The sequence below is a fragment of the Oryctolagus cuniculus genome, chromosome 3 (genome assembly GCF_051225735.1).
Source record: "Oryctolagus cuniculus isolate XC-2025 breed Fujian yellow rabbit chromosome 3, ASM5122573v1, whole genome shotgun sequence".
NCBI classification, from domain to species: domain Eukaryota; kingdom Metazoa; phylum Chordata; class Mammalia; order Lagomorpha; family Leporidae; genus Oryctolagus; species Oryctolagus cuniculus.
The window spans coordinates 13,272,715-13,293,775 of record NC_142869.1 but is presented as its reverse complement, the minus strand read 5'-3'; positions in this window follow the sequence as shown (position 1 = coordinate 13,293,775).

Here is a 21,061-nt window from a genome sequence, read left to right as displayed (position 1 = left end):
ATCCTCCGCCTTGTGGCGCTGGCACACCGGGTTCTAGTCCCAGTCGGGGCAGCGGATTCTGTCCCGGTTGCTCCTCTTCCAGGCCAGCTCTCTGCTGTGGCCCAGGAGTGCAGTGGAGGATGGCCCAAGTACTCGGGCCCTGCACCCCATGGGAGACCAGGAGAAGCACCTGGCTCCTTCCATTGCATCAGCGCAGTGCTCCAGCCGCAGCACGCTGGCCGTGGCGGCCATTGGAGGGTGATCCAATGGCAAAAGGAAGAGCTTTCTCTCACTGTCCACTCTGTCTTTCTCTCACCTTCTCTCGCTGTCCACTATGCCTGTCAAAAAAAAAAAAAGAAAAGAAAAGAAAATGAATCTTGATGTGAGTGGAAGGGGAGAGGGAGAGGGAAAGAGGAGGGTTGCAGGTGGGAGGGAAGTTAAGGGTGGGGGGGAAGCCATTGTAATCCATAAGCTGTACTTTGGAAATTTATATTCATTAAATAAAAGTTTTAAAAAAAAGAAGACAGTATGGAGAAACTTCAGAAAGCTGAAAATATATCTACTATATGACCTAGCCATCCCACTATCTCACTCCTGGGAATTACAAAATGAAAATGAAATCAGCATATGAAAGAGTGATTTGTACTCTCGTATTTACTGCAGCTCATTCTCAATACTTAAGATATGGAAATAACCCAGATATACACTAACTGATGACTGGCTAAAGAATTTATATATATAATATAACATTATATATACACATAATATATAATACATATTAATAAAATATTAATAATGTTAATACATATTAATAAAATATGTATTATATAATATATAACACATAATATATAATACATATTAATTAAATGTATTCTGTATAATATATAAAATATATAATATGTAATGTATAATATATAAAATACATAAAAATATATGTATTATATATATAATATTGTGGAATACTACTAAGCTATAAAAAGAATGAAATCCTGTCTTTTGCAACATAATGGATGCAGCTGGAAACCATTATACATAGTGAAATATGCAAGTCCCAAAAAGATAAATACAGCATGTTTTCCCTGTTCTGTGGTAAATTATATAATGCCAAAAATGTATTGCATATTGTATAGAAGTTTGACATTTTGAGATTCTATGATTGTTTAGAGCCCTTGTCTCTACTGTTGTGGAACAATTCCTTTTTTTTTTTTTTTTTTTAGTATTTTTTGAACTCTTCACTTACTGTAGGGTTAATCTTATGAGTACAAAGTAAACTGAAAGCAGATCATTGTAAAAACTAAAAGAGGTAGTAAGAGAAGAAGGAATAAGAAGGGTGGGATCATGTTCAGGAGGGAGGGTAGGGTGGAAAGTATTACTTGTTCCTAAATCTGTATGTACACAATACATGAAATTTGTTCACCTTAAAATTTTTTTAAAAAATATAGAAGAGCATAATGGTTTTATTGAGCTTTTCTCAAATGGTTATAATACTTCATCCTGCAGACCAAAGGCTAGAGACAATGCTTAGCTAAACAGCCTTCTCAGATGCCTCTGACCCTCAGGAATGGATAATGTGGTTTGTGGATAAGTACAGCTTTGAAAAAAAAAAGTCAGATTTTGTAAACAAACACAAAAATAACAAAAGTGAGAGAGAGGAAGTCTTAAAATTATATGACACACAAAGAACTTCCTCTTTGGTTAGAAATTCCAGCTTCATCACCTGCCCCAACAATTTCTATGATTGGTAGTACCATATTTATGGCTTTAAGATGAAAAATAAAGTCTTCTCTTTAATTAGATGCTTTCAAAAATTATGAATGGTCAGTGAGAAACTAGATACAGTCCAAAACTGATTTCTGTTTTTGTTCATCATCCCTCTACGTGCTCTTTAAAGGCTACAGTTTGTTTCCTGCTAATTGTCTCTGTCTGGAATTGGCAAGTTCATCTGTGAGACTTTCTCTATTGTGGTCTAGGTCAGCTTCAACACATAGAAGAAAAAAAAAAAGAATCTGTTCCTTTGAATCAAAGACCTAAAGAAGTTACCAAGGAAGTTTTCCTGTAATCTTAAAGTTTGTTTTATAAACAAGTCCTCTTTAATCAAGGCTTCCCAGTTATTCAGTATCACTTCAAAGTACTTCCACATCAGCTCCAAGTCATATTTTTGGTGCATAGACTGGGATTCAGTCTGGCAAAAACAGCTATCATTACCACACACTGCCCCGATTAGCTTTTTTGAACATCCCAAAGCTACAGCAAATTCCCTTGAATAATTATCAAGAATATCTTTCAAGAAGAATTCATCTGGTCACTTCATTTATTTTGAGCTCCATTTTTGTTTATATTTTTGAAATAAATTTATTTTGTTAAATGTATTTCAAAGTAGGGGAAGAGAGAGAGAGAGAAAGAGAGAGACAGAGAGAAGTTAGCTAAGTCTTCCATCTATTGGTTCATTCTTCAAAAGCCCAGAAGAGCTGGTCCTCAACCAGGGAGCTAAATACTCCACCTGTGTCTCCCATGCAACTGGCACCCACTCAACTGCTTGATCCATAACCTTCTGTCACCCTTGGTGTGCATTAGCAAGGAGGCAGAATCAGGAGCAGTGTTGGTACTTGATCCCAGAAAGCCCAATATGGGATGTAGGCATTACAAGCAGTCTTAACTGCTATGCCAAATGCCCACCTTTTGATTTCCATTTTAAAAAAGCAACTAAGAATACTATACTGTAAGATATACGCAAAATTCTGAATCAGTGATATTTTTCCCCAAAGAATCTTCAACTACTCAAAATGCTGTGGAAGCTTAGGTCTTCAGGGACTCAGGATGAGCATTTTAATACTGATTAGAAAGTGAACTGTTTTATTCCTACAGCATATAGCCTCTGAGCAGTGCATGTCTACTGTACTAAATCAGTAGAAGTGGTTTTTAAAATAACAGATTGCATAAAAAACAGATTGTATGAAATAAAATTTCTATAATGATAAAGCAATGCCTGCCAATATACAGGCATGTGTCACTCCCTATGAACTCAATATCTAATGTGGTTGTAAGGCTTCCACTCTATATGTGCCCTTCTAAAAATGAACAAACAAAAATTATAGCAAAGATATATTTAAGTCAAAGTATACAACGTTTGCTAAAAATTCTCTGCATGTATGTGAGTAAGGGTAGCAAAGTGTAAATTACAAAAAAAAAAAAAAAAAAAAAAGAACAACTCTGAATCAGTAGGAAGCAATGACACATTTTTGCAGCCTGGCTATTTCCTTCACATTTTGTAAGTTTATTATGTGCTACACATGTATTTTCTAACAAGGAAACCAGAACACAATGTCAATTTGGAATTCTCTGGGAACGGAAGGCCCCAGGGAACATAGATTCCATATGTGAGTTGGAAGAAGGAACCTGCGGACTGAGAGAGAGTGGTTGCTCTGGAAGTTCAGAAATGCATCGGCACCATCAGGAGGTGAAGCCACAGAACTTGCCCAAGTGTGTGAGCTTTCTGTGGCCACTCTAACAAATTACCACAAACCGGGTGGATTAAAACAATGAAAACTTACTCTTTGACAGTTCCAGAAGCCAGAGGCCCAAATTTCAAGTGTTGGAAGTCCCAGGACCCCTCTGGAGTTTCTGATGGAGAATCCATCCTTGGCTTTGCCTAATTTCTGATGCTTACTGGCACTCCTTGTCTTGTGGCTACATCTTCAATATTTGTCTTTGCAGCCACAATACTTCCCCTTTTGTCTGAGTCTTCTCCTTTATTATCTTCCTCAAATCTTCCTCTGCCTTTCACTTATAATTTATTTAGGATCACTTAGATAATCCAGGATGATCTGATCTCACAAAATTTAACTTCCTTGCACTTGTTAAATCTCTTTTCCCAAATTAATGTCACATTTACAGGAGTTGAAGATTAGGACATGGACCTATTTTGGGGGCCACCATTCAGCTCACCATAGCAATCAAGGCAAGATGGAGGCAAGGGTATCTTTCCTGGACAAGCTCTTCCTGTGAAGCAGCTGTAGTAGGTCTTCTCTTTGTCTTTCACCACAAGCTCAGAAAAAAAACCCAGGAAAACTACTAACTGTGAAGTTGTGATTGTAGCTAGGAATAGCATCAGAGTGAGAATACCTACATTTCTGTGCCAGTAGTTCCTAACCACAGCACTGTGAATTACAATTCTATCAACTTTTCTGTCGTTCTTACTGTAGTTCCACAGTAGGTGTTGATGAACAAAGACAAATGAAATAGGGCTGTAACCCTTGAGGTGATTAGTGTGTTGAGAATGTAGTAATAGATTCATTTAAGAAATGCACTGAAGTATAGGCATTCTACAAAATTTTATATTACTGCCTGTTAAAACGTGTTTTGTACTATAAGACTGTGAGTTCCTTGATGTTGCCAATTATTAATCAACAGTCTATTATGAACTTGGAAGTCTTCAGTGTTGTGATGTTTAAAGGCAAGCGTGTTGTATGAATAAATGAACATTTGTTATGATGATAGCACTTCTACCTTGAAATCAGTAAGCAGACAGTCTATCAGAACACAGCTCAGAATAAAGCATTTTTGTGAAATCTCCTGGCATCCAAGTTAGATGTGATATCTGAGTTGGCTTATTTGACTAATCTCTCACAGCTAGGGAATCTCAACTACCACTAATTCCTATTTATTCTTGTTTGCATGCAATTCTAATAACCCTAATTCAACAGTTTTTTGAGTAAATTAGAAACAGAGAATTCAAATGAACACATGGAGAGCAGTAAGAAATTATAGAAATAGACTTAATAGAAATAATTACTACAAGGATTTATACTTTGCATAATGCTCTCCAAAGATTTGGTGGTCAAACTTGAACCATATTTTAAAATGAGTTTTGTTTACTTATCTGTGCACCTAATTATTTAGTAAACACTCATTACAATTCATAAGATAGACTCTCAGAAATACATGACCATTTGCAAGACATACAAAATAATGTGAAGTAATTAGTATCATACAGATCCATTAGTAAGAGCATCTCATATCCATCAAACACATTGTTTATAGAAATAGATTCCTACTTGAGTTCTCAGTAGGAAACTGGGGTTCAGAGAAGGTAAATGATTGCTCAGAGAAAGTGAATGATTTGCCTAACTGAGAGTGGCTGAACTGGGGTTCTAACTCAGGCATAATGAATGGTCCACCTTTAATTCTATTCACCTCCTCATATACTCAAAAGGCTTGAACCCTCCACTGTATTTGCTGGGCACTGCATCATCTTGTTTCATTATCATAGCAGGTGTTAAGATGTCTTGGCCCCCCTCTGAACTCCAATATATATGAATTCTTATTCTTTTCAGTTTACTGCCTGCCCCAACCGTTTCCTTCTAACTATATTGCACCTCCCCTTCTTATCTTTTTGCTCAGTGCAGTTAGCATGGCCTCTTCTCAGGAACATTTCTTCCGTTCTGATGAACGCATCTGGCAAATTTCCAGTAAGCTTCATTCCTGTGTACAGCAGAGCATGGATGTCAGCATGATAAATAATATAAAGACAGGCTATTGGTGTGCCTGGAGCAACATGTTTCAGAAGCAGTGTTTGTACTATCTCAGTTTTTGGAAGGCTATATTTGGGCAGTTGAAAGAACATAGAATTTGTAGTCAGGAAGCTCAAATTCTAGGTCTGACTCCCTGCTATCTCCGCTGTTGTGGACAAGTCCCTCTAACTCTGAGCCTCAGGTCCTTACTTATAGAAAGGCAATTATATCAATGCCTGCAGCTTTTGAGATTGTGAAAATGAAAGACATTAAAAATATCTTAAGTTTGCAAAGGAATGTGAATGATTTCTCCAGATATATGCATTTCTAGCACCCCTTTGAGTTGATATTTTCTGTTTCTGATCATAATTTTATCTTGCATCAGAGTTACTCATGATTGAGGCTGATGAGCCCTAAGGGAAAGCAGACCCTGGCATCAAGGTGATCTGTGCATCTCCAGGTAATTTAGACTTCCATCAGTTAGGGTAGAAGAATCAAAATGAGATTATTCCCAGAAGGATGTACTCACCTCTGGATTGCACTGTGCTTGTTATACGTTTAATTGCTTGGTTCCCACATACACACAGATGCTCATAAAGGAAAGAGGTCACTAAGGCTCCCATGTGGTTTAATTCTTGGCTTCCAGAGGAGCTGTCCATTCTCTCCACCCTTTCAAGAGAGTTGACTGACTTGTCTCTCTGAAAGTCATCCCCAGTTTATGCTGTTTATTTTGTTAATTGGTTCCCATCCGTTTTGTCTACTTTTAGAAAGATCTGAGACATCCAATATATGCTTTTGGGGAAATGGAAGCAAAACAATTTTTAATATGAACACTTCTGAGTATTATGCTATTATTGCCCGAGTTTATTAATCTTCAGGACATAAAACAAAACCTGCCTTATTAATTGCCTTCTAAGATGAATAGACAGTAGAAAATATATTGCATTAGGTTGCTTTCTGTTTGACTAAATATTTTAATGAATAATTTTATTGTGTTTATACTCTCAGGCATTTTAAAATTAAGGGCATAATGAAAAAGAAGGAAAGTACTCCTGTGAACCTGATTGCCTGCCCATGGGTGGTGGAAGTGGACTCTTAAAAAGGTCATTTTTACCAAGAGAGCTGGGATCACCCTTGGCTTGGGCACAGCCAGCCCCTTAGTACTGAGGCCAAGTAGTCTTCAGTCCTAAGCCACTCCTGCTGCTTATGTTCCTGGACACCGTGTTATGTAAAATCCAACCAAAATCTCTCCCTTCTCAGTGCCTTTGAGAACTTTCAGATTAACATTCTCTGTTACGGGGACTCTCCTCTTGCTCCTCCTTCCTACCCATCTCCCCTTTCTCCCTGTCCTCCTTTTGTTCTTCCATGCCATCCATCCCTTTCTCCTTCCCTCCCTTCCTAATATAAGAATAAGTAGCGCATACCGTGCTTGCCAGTTAGCACTTCTCCTCCATTTAGGACAACCAGGCCTCACATTGTCAGTGTTTTGAGTTGATAGAAATAAATTCATATGCTAGGAAGATATTTTATATCATATAAAACAAGAATTCTTCCTGGGGGATTCTACAGAGGAAAAAAAAAAACTTTGTAAACACTTAAGTGAATCTAGTGAGTACAAATATTTAAGGCACAGTTAGAAAGATGAAAGATTCTGGGGTGCAGAGAGGATAATTAATAAATTAAACCATTGAGTCCATTGTCTGGTGGTTTATACACTTGAAACAGTACTTGGAAGCTTAAAAATTAAATTAAATTTGTAAATCAGATATTTCCTTTTTTTCTTTCAAAGATTTATTCATTTATTTGAAAGGCAGAGTTGGCCAGCGCCGCGACTCAATAGGCTAATCCTCTACCTGCGGCGACGGCACTCCGGGTTCCAGTCCTGGTAGGGGCGCCGGATTCTATCCTGGTTGCTCTTCTTCCAGTCCAGCTCTCTGCTGTGGCCCGAGAATGCAGTGGAGGATGGCCCAAGTCCTTGGGCCCTGCACCTGAATGGGAGACTAGGAGAAGCGCCTGGCTCCTGGCTTCCTATGAGCGTGGTATGCAAGCTGCAGCGGCCATTGGAGGGGTGAACCAACGGAAAAGGAAGACCTTTCTCTCTGTCTCTGTCTCTCTCTCACTGTCCACTCTGTCTGTCAAAAAAAAAAAAAAAAAAGAAAGAAAGAAAAAAGAAAAAAAGAAAAGCAGAGTTACAAAGAGGCAGAGAGAAAGAGAGAGAGGTCTTACATTCGCTGGTTCACTTCCCAGATGGCTGCAACGGCCAGAGCTGTGCCTATGGGAAGCCAGGAGCAGGGAGCTGCTTCAGGCAGGGGACCAAGGACTTGGGCCATCTTCTACTGCTTTCCCAAGCCACAGTAGACAGCTGGATTGGAAGTAGAGCAGCTGGGACATGAACAGGCATCCATCTGAGATGCCGACATTGCAGGTGGCAGCTTTACCCACTGCCCACAGCGCCAGCCCCAGCAAATCAGATATTTCAACACTTTCTGTAAATATTAGAAATAGCAATCTTAGGACTGTGTTATGGCATGGCTAAAAAATTGTCTCCCACATCCAGGTTTTTTTAATAAGTTATTTATTGTCTTTTTATTTTGGAACATTTCTTTTAAAAATTTTTATTAGTATAAAGAGAATAGTTTTTATGTATTTCAAAGGTACACCTTGTTAAAGATTTATTCATTTACTTATTTGAGAGGCAAAGTTACAGACGGAGAGAGGGAGAGACAGAGAGAAAGCTCTTCCATCCACTGGTTTACTTCCCAAATAGCCACAATGCCCAGATCTGAGCCTATCCAAAGCCAGGATCTTCCTCCAGGTCTCCCACATGGGTGCAGGAGTCCAATCACTTGGGCCATCTTCTACTACTTTCAAAGGCTATATGCAGAAAGCTAGATCATAAGAGGAAAAGCTGGGACACGAACCAGGGCCATATATGAGATACAGTCACTGCATGCAAAGGCTTAGCCTACTACTCCAATGTGCTGGCTCCCCAAAGGTATATTTCTAAGAAGATAACCATACTTCCCTCCCTCCCTTTCTCAACTCCCACCCCTCCTACTTTTCTTTTCTTTCCTTTCATTTTTGAGGTAACATAATTTCAATTTACTTCATAATCACAAACTTAACTATAATCTGATACTCAGGCCACATAGCCATAATATTTTACTTGATTAGTTCACCAACCAATGATAAATACATCAGTGTTGAGAGCCCCATATAAACTGCTTTATTTACACCAATTTTTTTTAAAAGGTGTATCTGAAGGTTTTTAATTGTTGATGATTTTTCTCTATACATGTTTATGTCCATAAGTGACAGAGTATCTATATATCTATAGTGAGGAAGCTCTATTCTCATAAATCAACCTATTGTAATTAGCCACAAGAAAGCTTAAGATAAATGTCCTTTCCTAGTATTTGGTAAAATTGACCAATTTAATGTCTTCATTTGTTTATCAGGACTATGTAATTGTTTAAAGCCAAAACAGATCTCATAAAACTGGTCTCAGTTGGTTTTCCTTAGTGGTTCTTAGAGTATAATTTATAAATTAAACCACTGAGTTCATTTTCTGGTGATTTATCCTTTATATTTAGCAGCAATGTTACTTGGTGTGCTTGCTGACGATATAATTAATGAACCCTCATTTTGAAAACTTCAGAGTGTCTAGATCTTTCACTTGATGTCACCAAGTGCTTTGCTACTGATTGTATACACATTGGCAGGCAAATTCACTCCTTAGAATACTAAATGCCTTTAGATGACAGGCGAAGATTAGTTTCTTATCATGCAGGAAATATTACAGGGCACTGATACAAGTATGCTTCCAGCGATTTTACAAGAATCATTGCTGTTTCATTTTCCTTAGATCCTCAGTAGTCATGATATATCTTGTCTGTAGTTTCTTCCGATTAATGTCCCTGAAATGTGTCCTTGCTAATTGCAGGCTACAGTGACACTTTCACCTCCTTTAGTAATTCCCAAAGGCTTCCACCAGTACTCATAATCTCTACACGCTTTTATTTTTAATTAATTGTTATTTATTTGTACGTATCTGTAATGAACTTTGTAACCACTACTCAAAATAGAATACATCTTCAGAACAGAAATTTACTTTTCTTGCTTCCTACCTGAACAAACTCATCCATAAACATTTTTATTTAAGTTTGTTGAGGTTTAATTGAAATACAGTAAACTCTAGAACCTTAAAGTATGCAATTTGACATGTTTTAACACATTGCTGTTTTCTGGTTGACATAATTCCTTATCGTATTTTTGCTCATGGGATGGATAGTAATGATACTTTCTTCATTTCTGCTAATTTACATCTTCTTACCTTTTTTCTTGGGTATCCTGATTACAGATTTATCCATTTATTCATCTTTTAGAGAACTAGCTTTTGATTTTATTTTCTGTATTTCTTGGTTATGTTCTAATTTTGCTTCTTGATGCCTTTAGGAATAATTCATTCTTCTTTCTCTCATTTCTGAAAGTGCTTGCTTAACCTACTGAGATCTTTCTACTTTTCTCATATATGCATTTTATGTTAAACATTTTTCTATAAGCACTGCTCTCACTGCATCTCACAAATTTTGACAAGTGCTTTTGTTTTTTTTTTTTTATTTTCATTTAGTTCAATTCTACTGTGTTCTGAGAATATACCTTACATTATTTCTGTTCTTTTAAATTTTTAATGTGCTTGGTGAATGTTCGCCATGGGCAATGAAGAAAATGCATTATACTAGTATTTTTTTGTTGGAATAAGTATTTTGTAAATATCAATTAGATACATATGACTGATTGTGTTTAGATCATCTCAATTCATATTGAGTTTTTGCTTGCTTGATCTTCATTTTTGCATATCTGTTTAAATGTATTTTGAGTTACTTTTTGTAAAACGTATAAGATCCATCTCTATGCATGTTATTTTTGTTATTTCAGCTCCCGTGGTTCAAACAACTATTCTTTCTTCACTGAATTGTCTTTTCTCCTTTTGCAGACACCAGTTGATTCTGTTTGTACAGATTTATTTATAGGCTCTCTGTTCTGTACCACTGATGTAGCTGTCTATTCTTTTGCCCATCCCATGTGGTCTGGATTACTGTAGCTTTAAAGTACTTCATGGAGTATGATAATATCTGCCCTCCAAATTTAGTCTTCCTTCAATATCCTATTTTGCTTTTCTGTATAAATTTTAGGACAGGGACGTTGACATCTTTGAAATAACTTCCTAGGATTTTGATTGAGAATGTATTGAACACAGAGATCAATTTGTGAAGATTTGATATACTGACAGCATTGAAGTCTTCCTATTTAAGTACATAAAATATCTCCATTGGGGAGAATTACAAAACTCTGATCAAGGAAGATTTAAAAATATGTAAAATTATTAAATATTATCAAATATATGTGTACTAGTATTAAATATTATTGTAAATATGTTAAATATGCACTATTACAATATCACTAGTGTATTTTGTTAATTCATACATATTTTGTTTATTTTTGCCTGAGTTACTTTTATTTGGTCCAAACTTAATTGTTTTGTTTTTGATTTCAAATTCCAGCTGTTCAATCCTGGTATATAAGAAGAATAATTGACCTTTAAATATTAATCATGTATTCTTCAGCCTGGCTATGATCACTTAGTTCCAAGATTTTTGTTCTTGATTCTTTAAGACATTCTACATAGACAATCATATTATCTGGAAATGAAGACCAATATTTGTTTCTATCCTAACCTTCTGCATACCTTTTGATATTAAGGTTCTCCAAGGAAACAAAATCAATAGGCGATAAGAGAACCAATAGGGTGCACATGCACACACACACATACACACGCAAAATGAAATTGGCCCATAAAATGCCTTATTTCATTCAGAATTCTTTATGTAGCTTGTTCATGCCAGAAATTTTTTTCTCATAATTCTACATGCTGAGGTGTCTTAGATGAAGTATCAGCAGATTCAGTATCTTGGGAAGATTCCTTTTCTGGTTCATAGATGGCGCCAATCAGCTGAGTCCTGAGATGGTGAGAGGTGCGCATGTGCTTTCTTGGGACTTATATTATCAGATCACCAAGCTTATTCAGGGTGCTCAATCTTCGTGACTTAAATACCTCCCAGCAGTCCCATCTCCTAATACCACCTTGAGAATGGGATTTCAACATAGGAATTTAGACAATATTGTGCAATTATGGAGGCTGTCAATCTCAAGATTTGCATTGTGAGTCCACAACCTAGAACAGAAGAGAGCCAAAATATCAATTTCAATCCTATGAGGAAAAGTATTTTTTATTCTTCTTACTATTTGTTGAACTCTATTTAGTGTAGGGTTAATTTTATGATGACGTAAACCGAAAGTAGATCATTGTAAAAAATTAAGAGGAATAACAGAGAAGGAATAACAGAAAGGGAGAAGAAAGGTGGGAACATGGATGGGAGGGAGAGTAGGATGGAAAATAGCACTATGTTCCTAAATCTGTATATTAATTACATGAAATTTGTTTACCTTAAATAAAAAAAGGGAAAGGTGTAGCTCCTATCTGAAGAAGGGCTGATATTTCCTTGAGTGTCTAAGGACAGAAAAAAGAAGTCCCAGGTAGGCTATCAGCAAGATACTCTTTTTTTTTTTTTTTTTTTTTTTTTTTTTACAGGCAGAGTTAGACATTGAGAGAAAGAGAGAGAGACAGAGAGAAAGGTCTTCCTTTGCCGTTGCTTCACCTCCCAAATGGCTGCTACGGCCAGCGTGCTGCGCAGATCTGAAGCCAGGAGCCAGGTGTTCCTCCTGGTCTCCCATGGGGGTGCAGGGCCCAAGGACTTGGGCCATCCTCCACTGCACTCCTGGGCCACAGCAGAGAGCTGGATTGGAAGAGGAGCAACCAGGACAGAATCCGGCACCCCAACCAGCGCCACAACCGGGACTTGAACCCGGGGTGCCACAGGCAGAGGATTAGCCAAGTGAGCTGCAGCGCCGGCCCAGCAAGATACTCTTGTGTTACTCAAAAGAGATTCAGACTTTTCTCTTAGAGAATTCAGGCCTCAACCAGTTGACTGACACCCGTCTTTTTTATGGAGAGTAAACTGCTGTTAATCAATTTAAATGTTGAACTCATCCAAAACACTCTCAGAGAAAGCGAAAGTAATCTTTGACCAAAGATTTGGGCACCCCGTGGCACAAACTGACATAAAATTAAACCATGATATTACTTCCTTGTCTTGTCTTATTGCATGATTTAAAGCTAGTTTCTGTGGATGGCAGTGGTGAGGGACGACATCCCTGTCTTGTTCGCATCTTAGAGGGAAAGTGGTCAGTCTCTCCCAGTGAACTATGAGGTTCTCTACTGGCTTTGCATAGATGGTCCTAAGCACTTCAAAAAGTACTCCTCCGTTCCTAGTTTGCTAAGATGCTTTCAGTTTTGTTTGCCATGGTTGGATAATGGTGTTTTGTCAAAACTTTTTATGTTCTATTGCTATAGTCACATGGTTTCTCTTTTTCAGCAAGTTCAGGTGATAGATTACACTGGTAATGGTTTGAATATTGTGTACCTAGAATGAATTCCACCTGTTTGTGGCATATGCTTACCTATATTTGCTAATATTTTTGAGGAGTTTTACATCTATGTACACCAGTAAGTCTATAGTTTTCTTTCCTTTGTAATATCTTTTACTTTGGCATTAGGAGTTTGGTTAGTCTGTACCTCATGTATTTCAATTCTCTTTAGAAAGATATACATACTTAAGACTGTATGTCTTATTGGAGAATTAAATACTTTGTCATTAATAATGTCTCTCTTTATTCCTGATAATCTTGATTCAGAAGTTTTCTTTAGTCTCCTGTTAATATAGTTATTGTGTTTTCTTATCATTAGTTTTATGATATATACTTTCCCATCCTTTTACTGCCAAACTTTAGAAATATTTGTAATTAAATAGGTTTCCTATGCACAATATATAATTGTCTCTTGTTCATTAATTTTCAGAGCAAATTTTCTGTTATAAAACAATTTATAACATTTAAACTATTGGAATTTTTAACTTTCTAAAATAGTTTAAGCCAACAAGAAGGTAAGAATGACTTTGGTTATTATAATACATTGGAAGTACTGAAAGAACCCTTTGATCTTTTAAAATTCACATTTACTTTGATGTTCATTTTAATTCCTCTCATGGTATTTGATTTTTTGTAATTAGTTTTTAATATGCTTCCAAAGATATTTGGGGTGAAATCAGAATTAGAATTGCTTCTAGCTGACATAAAATTAAAAGAATTTATTGAAATTATTTCCTTTGAGGTTATATTAGAAAAGTAGATAGTATTACAGTGAATAATTTTATTAATTATCTGCTATTGTAGATAGGTGATAAGATGTCTTTAAAGCTGATCAGATATTAGTTTAATTTAATGAGTACTAGCAACAGGTTTGTAGTCAAGTAGGCAAAGTTTCAAATGCTCACTATGCCACATACAGCTCCATGATTATGGGCATTTTACTTAAGCTTTGTAAATTGTAATATCAATGCAAAATTGATGATATAAACTATGGACATGAGAATGTAGCTTTTTTATCATAATCTATCATTTTAATAAACATATTAAATAATCTCATGTTTATTTTCTCATCTGTTTAATAGGATATGAAAAATTAGTTATTGGGGCTGGCACTGTGGCATAGTGGGTTGAGCTGTCGCTTCTAGTGCCAGCATCTCATAAGGGCTCTGGTTTTAATACTGGCTGCTCCACTTCTGATTCAACTCCAGAAGATGGCCCAGATACTTGAACCCCTTCATCCATGTGGGAGACCTGGAAGAAACTCCTAGCTCTTAGCTTCGGATCAGCCCAGCTCCAGTGGTTGTGGCCATCTGGGGAGTGAACCTGTGGATGGAAGATATCTCTGGCTCTCCCATTCTCTCTTTGTAACTCTGCCTTTCAAATAAAAAATTAGTTACCATGTGTTTCTTGAAAAATAACTAGATATACCACAACTGTCAATAGAATATAATTTAGAGGGTACCTGAAAGTGCTTAACACAATATAGTCTTTAAATAAATCATAAAATTATTCTTAACTCTTGGATCAGAAATCAAAGTTAAAGTAAATTCTTTGAATATGTCCAGACTTTTATGGTGTCTTTGTTTAATATTTTAAATATTAAATAATAATATTTTAAATTCTCTAGGTTCTTTATATCTATAGAAAGGAATGAATAGTAGATAGTAATGATTAGCATGTAGATAAACTTTGCAGATTTTGCTTTATATCGTTTATGACTTGAAAAGAGCATTAACTGTTTAAAGCAAATATAACAACACTATTTTATACATTGCATTACACATGTAGAAGATAAATGATGTATAAGACACTATATTATACATTAAATGACATTATAGTAATATGTAGAGGCTACGGTAAGATAACTATGTATATAGTAAATGTAGAGGAACTGCAAATAATTTTCAAAATGTATTGTTGATAAGGGCAAGACAGGGATAAAACATAATGCTATGTTCATATAAGAGGAAGCAGAGACAGAGGAAACAATAAGCAAAGATGGATGGAACAAAAAGAAAACATATAAATAACATTGATAATTATAATAAATGTAAATATTCTAAATACTCCAACAAAATGACAGAAATTGCTTACATTGAATAAAGTAGCAAGAATTGATGTGTAAATTCAGACAAATATTACATAATCCATTGCTTTATTTGTATGAAAGTATGTAATGGTCAATATTATAAAGCAAGATAGAAAACAGTCCTTTTTCAGAAGCTGGGTGTGAGGGGATCAGAATTTTGTCATTGGGAATGCTAAAGTTTTGGCATGACAGGCATCTTTTACATCTTGATTGTGGGAATAATTATAAAACTATGTATATTCAGTAGGATTCATCAAACTGAACACTTGAAGTGGGAAAATTTTATGATATGAAATTTATAACTTATAACATTGAATTAAAAAGTATCTTGAGCATTCATGTTTAGAAACAAGAAACAGTTTCCAAAGGACCTTCATATCTACTCAGTTCCTTCAGTGTTTATATTCTTACATTCGATCATGGATTTTGCAGAAGAGGAAGGAATTATCAAGATATTTAGCTTCTGTGTCAAATAAACTATTCTTTAGTTGACTTAAAGTAATCCAATTTGAGATGGGAAGAGTCAATCACTACTAGCCAAATGTAGTTTTTTATGTATGTTTATTGTTAAGATTTTGCCACATTCACTTCATGTGTAGGTATTTTATATATTTACACATATATACTACTTTTTCTTAGAAACAGAGAAATAAGTGCAGGATTCATGATCACAACATGGGAACAGAAGGGTATATATTCATTTATGTGGTATGACTCAGTGAAGAAAAATTCATTACTATATATCAAATGATATGACATTCACACAGTTTTTATAATCTGTATGAATTAACTCCCAGTAGTAAGAGAAAACATGGCATTCATCTTTTTATGTCTGTTTTTTCACTTAGTATAAGGATCTCCAGTTCTATCCATTATGTGGCAAATGTCAGTATTTCATACCATCCTGTAGATGTACCATATTTTCTTTTTTTTTTTTTTTATTTGACAGGCACTTAGACACTGAGAGAGAGAGACAGAGAGAAGGGTCATCCTTCCGTTGGTTCACGCCCCAAATGGCCACTACGGCTGGAGGTCTGCACCAATCCGAAGCCAGGAGCCAGGTGCTTCCTCCTGGTCTCCCATGCAAGTGCAGGGGCCCAAGCACCTGGGCCATCCTCCACTGCCTTCCCGGGCTACAGCAGAGAGCTGGACTGGTAGAGGAGCAACCGGGACAGAACCAGGTGCCCATATGGGATTACAGCACCACAGACAGAGGGTTAACCAAGTGGGCCATGGCGCCGGCCCCCCACATTTTCTTTATCCAACCATCAGTAGACAGAAATCTAGGTTGATTCAATATGTTTGTGAATTGAGCTGCTATAAACATGGAAGCGCCCTAGTCAATTCCATATGTTTTCACTTCCTTTGGATATATTCTCAAGAGGCTGGGTCATATGGTAGGTCTTATTTAGTTGTCTAAGGAATCTACATGCTGTTTTCCCTAATGGTTGTGACAATTTACATTTTCACCAGGAGTGAATTAAAGTACCTTTTCTCCATAATCTCATCAGCATTTCTTATTTTTTGATTTTTGGATAATAACCATTCTAACTGGAGTGAGGTGATATCTTATTGTGGTTTTTATTTGCATTTCCCTCATTGGTAGTGATCCTGAGCAATTGTCATGTGTCAGTTGGCTATTTGCATTTCGTACTTTGAAAAATGTGTACTCATAGTCTTTTGCCATTGTTAAACGGATTGTTTATTTTGTTGTTTAGTTTCTTATGTTCTTATGTATTCTGTATGTTAATCCTTTATCAGATGTGCTGTTTTCAAATATTTTCTCCCATTCTTTTGTTTGTCTCTTCATTTTATTGTTTCCTTTTCTCAGAAGCTTCTCAGTTTGACATAATCTCGTTTGTCTATTTTTGCTTTTATTGCTGTATTTTGGGTCTTATCCAAGAAGTCTTTGCCTACTATAGGTACTATAGTCCGATATATTGTAGTGTTTCCCCTATATTTTTCTCTAGTAGTTGGATAGCTTCAGGTTTTAAGCTTAGATCCTTGAACCATTTTGAGTTGCATTTTATATACAATGTAAGATAGGTGTCTTGTTTCAAATTTCTGTATATGGAAATCCAATTTTCCCAATACCATTTTTTGAAGTGACTGTCATTTCTCCAGTGAATGATTTTAGCTTGTTTGTCTATGATTAGTTGGTTGCAGATATGTAGGTTAATTTTTGGAGATTATGTTTCATTGGTCTACATTTTATTTTTATGCCAATAACAGGCTATTCATTATAGTAGCCCTGTAGCATGTCTTGAAATCTGGTGTTGTGAGGCCTTCAACTATTTGTTTTTATTGTTACGATTACTCTGGCTATTCAGGTTCTTTTGTGCTTCCATATAAATTTTAGGATTTTTTTTTTCAGTTCTGTGAAGAATGACCTTGGGTATTTTTTTTAAAAAAAGATTTATTTATTTATTATTTGAAAGGCAGTTACAGAGATACAGATGACAGAGAAACATTCTCTGGTTCACTTTCCAGATGGCCCAGCTGGGGCTAGGATAGGATGAAGCCAGGAACCAGGAGCTTCAACTGGGTGTCCCACATGAGTACAGAGGCCTACTCACTTGGGCTGTCTTCTTCAGCTTTTTGAGGCACATTAGCAGGGAGCTGAATAAGAAGTTGAGCGCCTGGGACATGAACCATCAACTATATAGGACACCAAAGTCGCAGGTATTGACTTTACCCACTATACCACAATACCATCCCATGTTCTTAGATTTTGATTGAGATTACATTAAATCTTCAAATTGCTCAGGGTAGTGTTAATTCTTCTGATCCATGAATATGGAGATTTTTCAAATTTTGTCTGTCTTCTTTAATTTTTTTCAATAATGTTTTGTAATTTTCATTACAGGGTTTTTCATATCCTTGGTTAAACTTGTCCCAAGGTATTTAATTTTTTTTCAGCTATTGTGAATGAGATTGATCATGCAAGTTTTTCTGTGTCAGAACATTGTTGGTGTATAAGAATTTTATTGATTTTTGTGTATTGATTTAATATCCTACAACTTTGCTGAATTCTTTTATCAGTTCTAATAGTCTCTGAGCATTGTTATAAATGATCATGCAATCTTCAGAAAGGGATAATTTGACTTCCCTCTTTACAATCTGCATCTCCTTGATTTCATTTTCTTGCCTAATGACTTTGGCTACAATTTCCAAAAACTATATTGAATAAAAGTGGTGAAAGTAGACATACTTTTCCTTTCCCCTATTCAGTATAATACTACATGTGGGTGTGTCATATATTGCCTTGTGTTCAGATATGTTCCTTTTATACCCATTTTTAAAGGTGTTTTTTAATCATGAAAGAATGTTGTATTTTGTCAAATGCTTTCTCTGAATCTATTGAGATAATCATACCGTTAACCTTTCATTTTGTTGAGTTCATGTATCATGTTTAGTAATTTGTATATGTTGAACTATCCCTAAATCTCTGTAATAAATTACATGTGGTCAGAGTGGATGATATTTTAGATGCATTGTTGGATTTTATTTGCTTATATTTTGTTGAGGACTTTTGCATCTATGTTCACCTGGGATATTGGTCAGTAGTTCACATTTTGTTTGTGTTTGTGTGTGTGTGTGTGCTATTTTTGTCCAGTTTTGGAAATAAGGTAATGCGGCTTTTTAGAATTAGTTTGGGGGGTTCCTTACCCTTCAATTGTTTTGAATAGTTTGGTAAGAGTTGGTGTTAGTTCATCCTTAAAACTTTGGTAGAATTCAGGGGGCCAGCATTGTGGCTTATTGGATATAGCCACCGCCTGTTTGTGTTCTGCTACTCCACTTCAGATCCAACTTTCTGCCAATGGCCATAGAAAAGCATAAGAAGATGGCCCAAGTACTTGGGCCCCTGACACCCATTTGGGAGACCTGGATGAAACATATGGTTCCTGGATTTGGCCTGGCCCAGACCAAGTCATTGTAGCTATCTGGGGACTGAAGCAGCAGATAGAAGATCTCTCTGTATCTCCTTCTCTCTCTGTAACTTTGACTTTCAAATAAATAAATAAATAAACCTTTAATAATAATAACAACAACAACAGCAACTTTGATAGAATTTGGCAGTGAAGCCATCTGGTCCTGGAGTTTTCTCTGTTGAGAGGCTTTTTTTTTTTTTTTTTTTTGGACAGGCAGAGTGGACAGTGAGAGAGAGAGAGACAAGGAGAAAGGTCTTCCTTTACTGTTGGCTCACCCCAAAAATGGCCGCTACGGCCGGCGCACCACGCTCATCCAAAGCCAGGAGCCAGGTGCTTCCTCCTGGTCTCCCATGTGGGTGCAGGGCCCAAGCACTTGGGCCAACCTCCACTGCACTCCCGGGCCACAGAAGAGAGCTGGACTGGAAGAGGGGCAACCAGGAAAGAATCTGGCACCCTGATGGGAAGCTTTTATTACCATTTCATTTTCTGCCTTAGTTAATGTGTAGTCAGGTTTTCTGTTTTCATACCTCAATTTTGACAAATTATATGTGTCTAGAAATTTATCCATGTCTTCTACTTCTACTATTTTTTGTTTATAGTTTTTTGCAATAATTCCTAATGGTTCTTTATATTTCTAGGGTAACAGTTAAACATCTGCTTTCCACTACTTATATTATTGATTTGAATCTTTCCCCCTCTCCTTTATTTTTCATTATTTGGGCCAAGAGTATATCAGTTTTACTTACTGTTTTTAGAAAACTAACTTCATTTCACTGATGTTTGATATAGTTTTTAATTTTGATTTTGCTTATTCCATGTCTAATTTTATTAATTATTTCCTTCTACTAACTTGGGTTTGGGTTATTCTCATTTTCCTAGGTCTCTGAATTCATTGTTAGATTTCTGATTTGATATCTTTCCATTGCTTTCTTTTTGTGTAGGCACTTATTTTTATAATCTTTCCTCTTAACACTAGTTTTGCTGTGTCTCATAAATTTTGATATACTGTATTTTCATTTTTATTATTTTCTAGAAAGATTTTATTTCTTATTTCTGCAGTACCTATTTTTCATCCTGGATCATGTTGTTCAGTCTCTATGTGTTTGCATAATTTCTAGAGTTTCTTTCATTGTTAATTTCTAGCTTCATTCCATTGTGATTAGAAAAAATACATAATGTGAAATCTTTTTCTTAATTTCTTAAGACTTACCTTATGGCCTAGCATATTGTCTATTCTAGAGAATGTTCCATGCACTGATGTGTATTCTGAAGCCGTGCAATGGAATATCCTGTAGAGATCTGTTAGGTCCAGTTTGACTAGTGTAGGTTAGCTCTGCTGTTTATTTGATATTTTTTGTCTGGTTGATCCATACACTGATGAAAATGAAGGGTTTCAGTCCCCTAGTATTATTTTATTGGAACTTACATTTTACTTTGGATCCATAAACATTTGTTTTATATAACTTAGTGTTGTAGCACTGGGTGCATTTATTTGCAATAGTCAAAACTTCTTTTTTAATAGATTCATTAATCCTTACATAGTGACCTTCTCTGTTTCTTTAGTTTTTGTCCTAAAGTCTACTTTGTCTAAAATGAGTAGAGCTACTTCTGCTTGTTTTTGATTTCCATTTGCATAAAATATCTTTTTCCATGCTTTCAGTCTGTGTGTATCTTTACTGGTGAAGTGTGTTTGATATAGATAGTATTCATTTGGGTTTATTTTTAAATCAATTCAGCCATTCCATATCTTTTATACCTGAAAAGCCTTGAACATTTGGCCATGGGTCTCCTAATTTCATTTTTTATCAAAATTATACTTTGTTGTGTTTTGTTTTGGTAAATGAAATTAGTGGCAGCTCTATTTCAGAAATTTGTTGTAATTTGACTTGAAAATGTTGGGCACTTGAAAAAGTTAATTGGGGGAGCTTCCCCATATTTTGCAAGGCAGTGAACTTCTTTCCATAATTGTTTTGCTATTGCCTAGAAAAGGGAGGATTTCATGG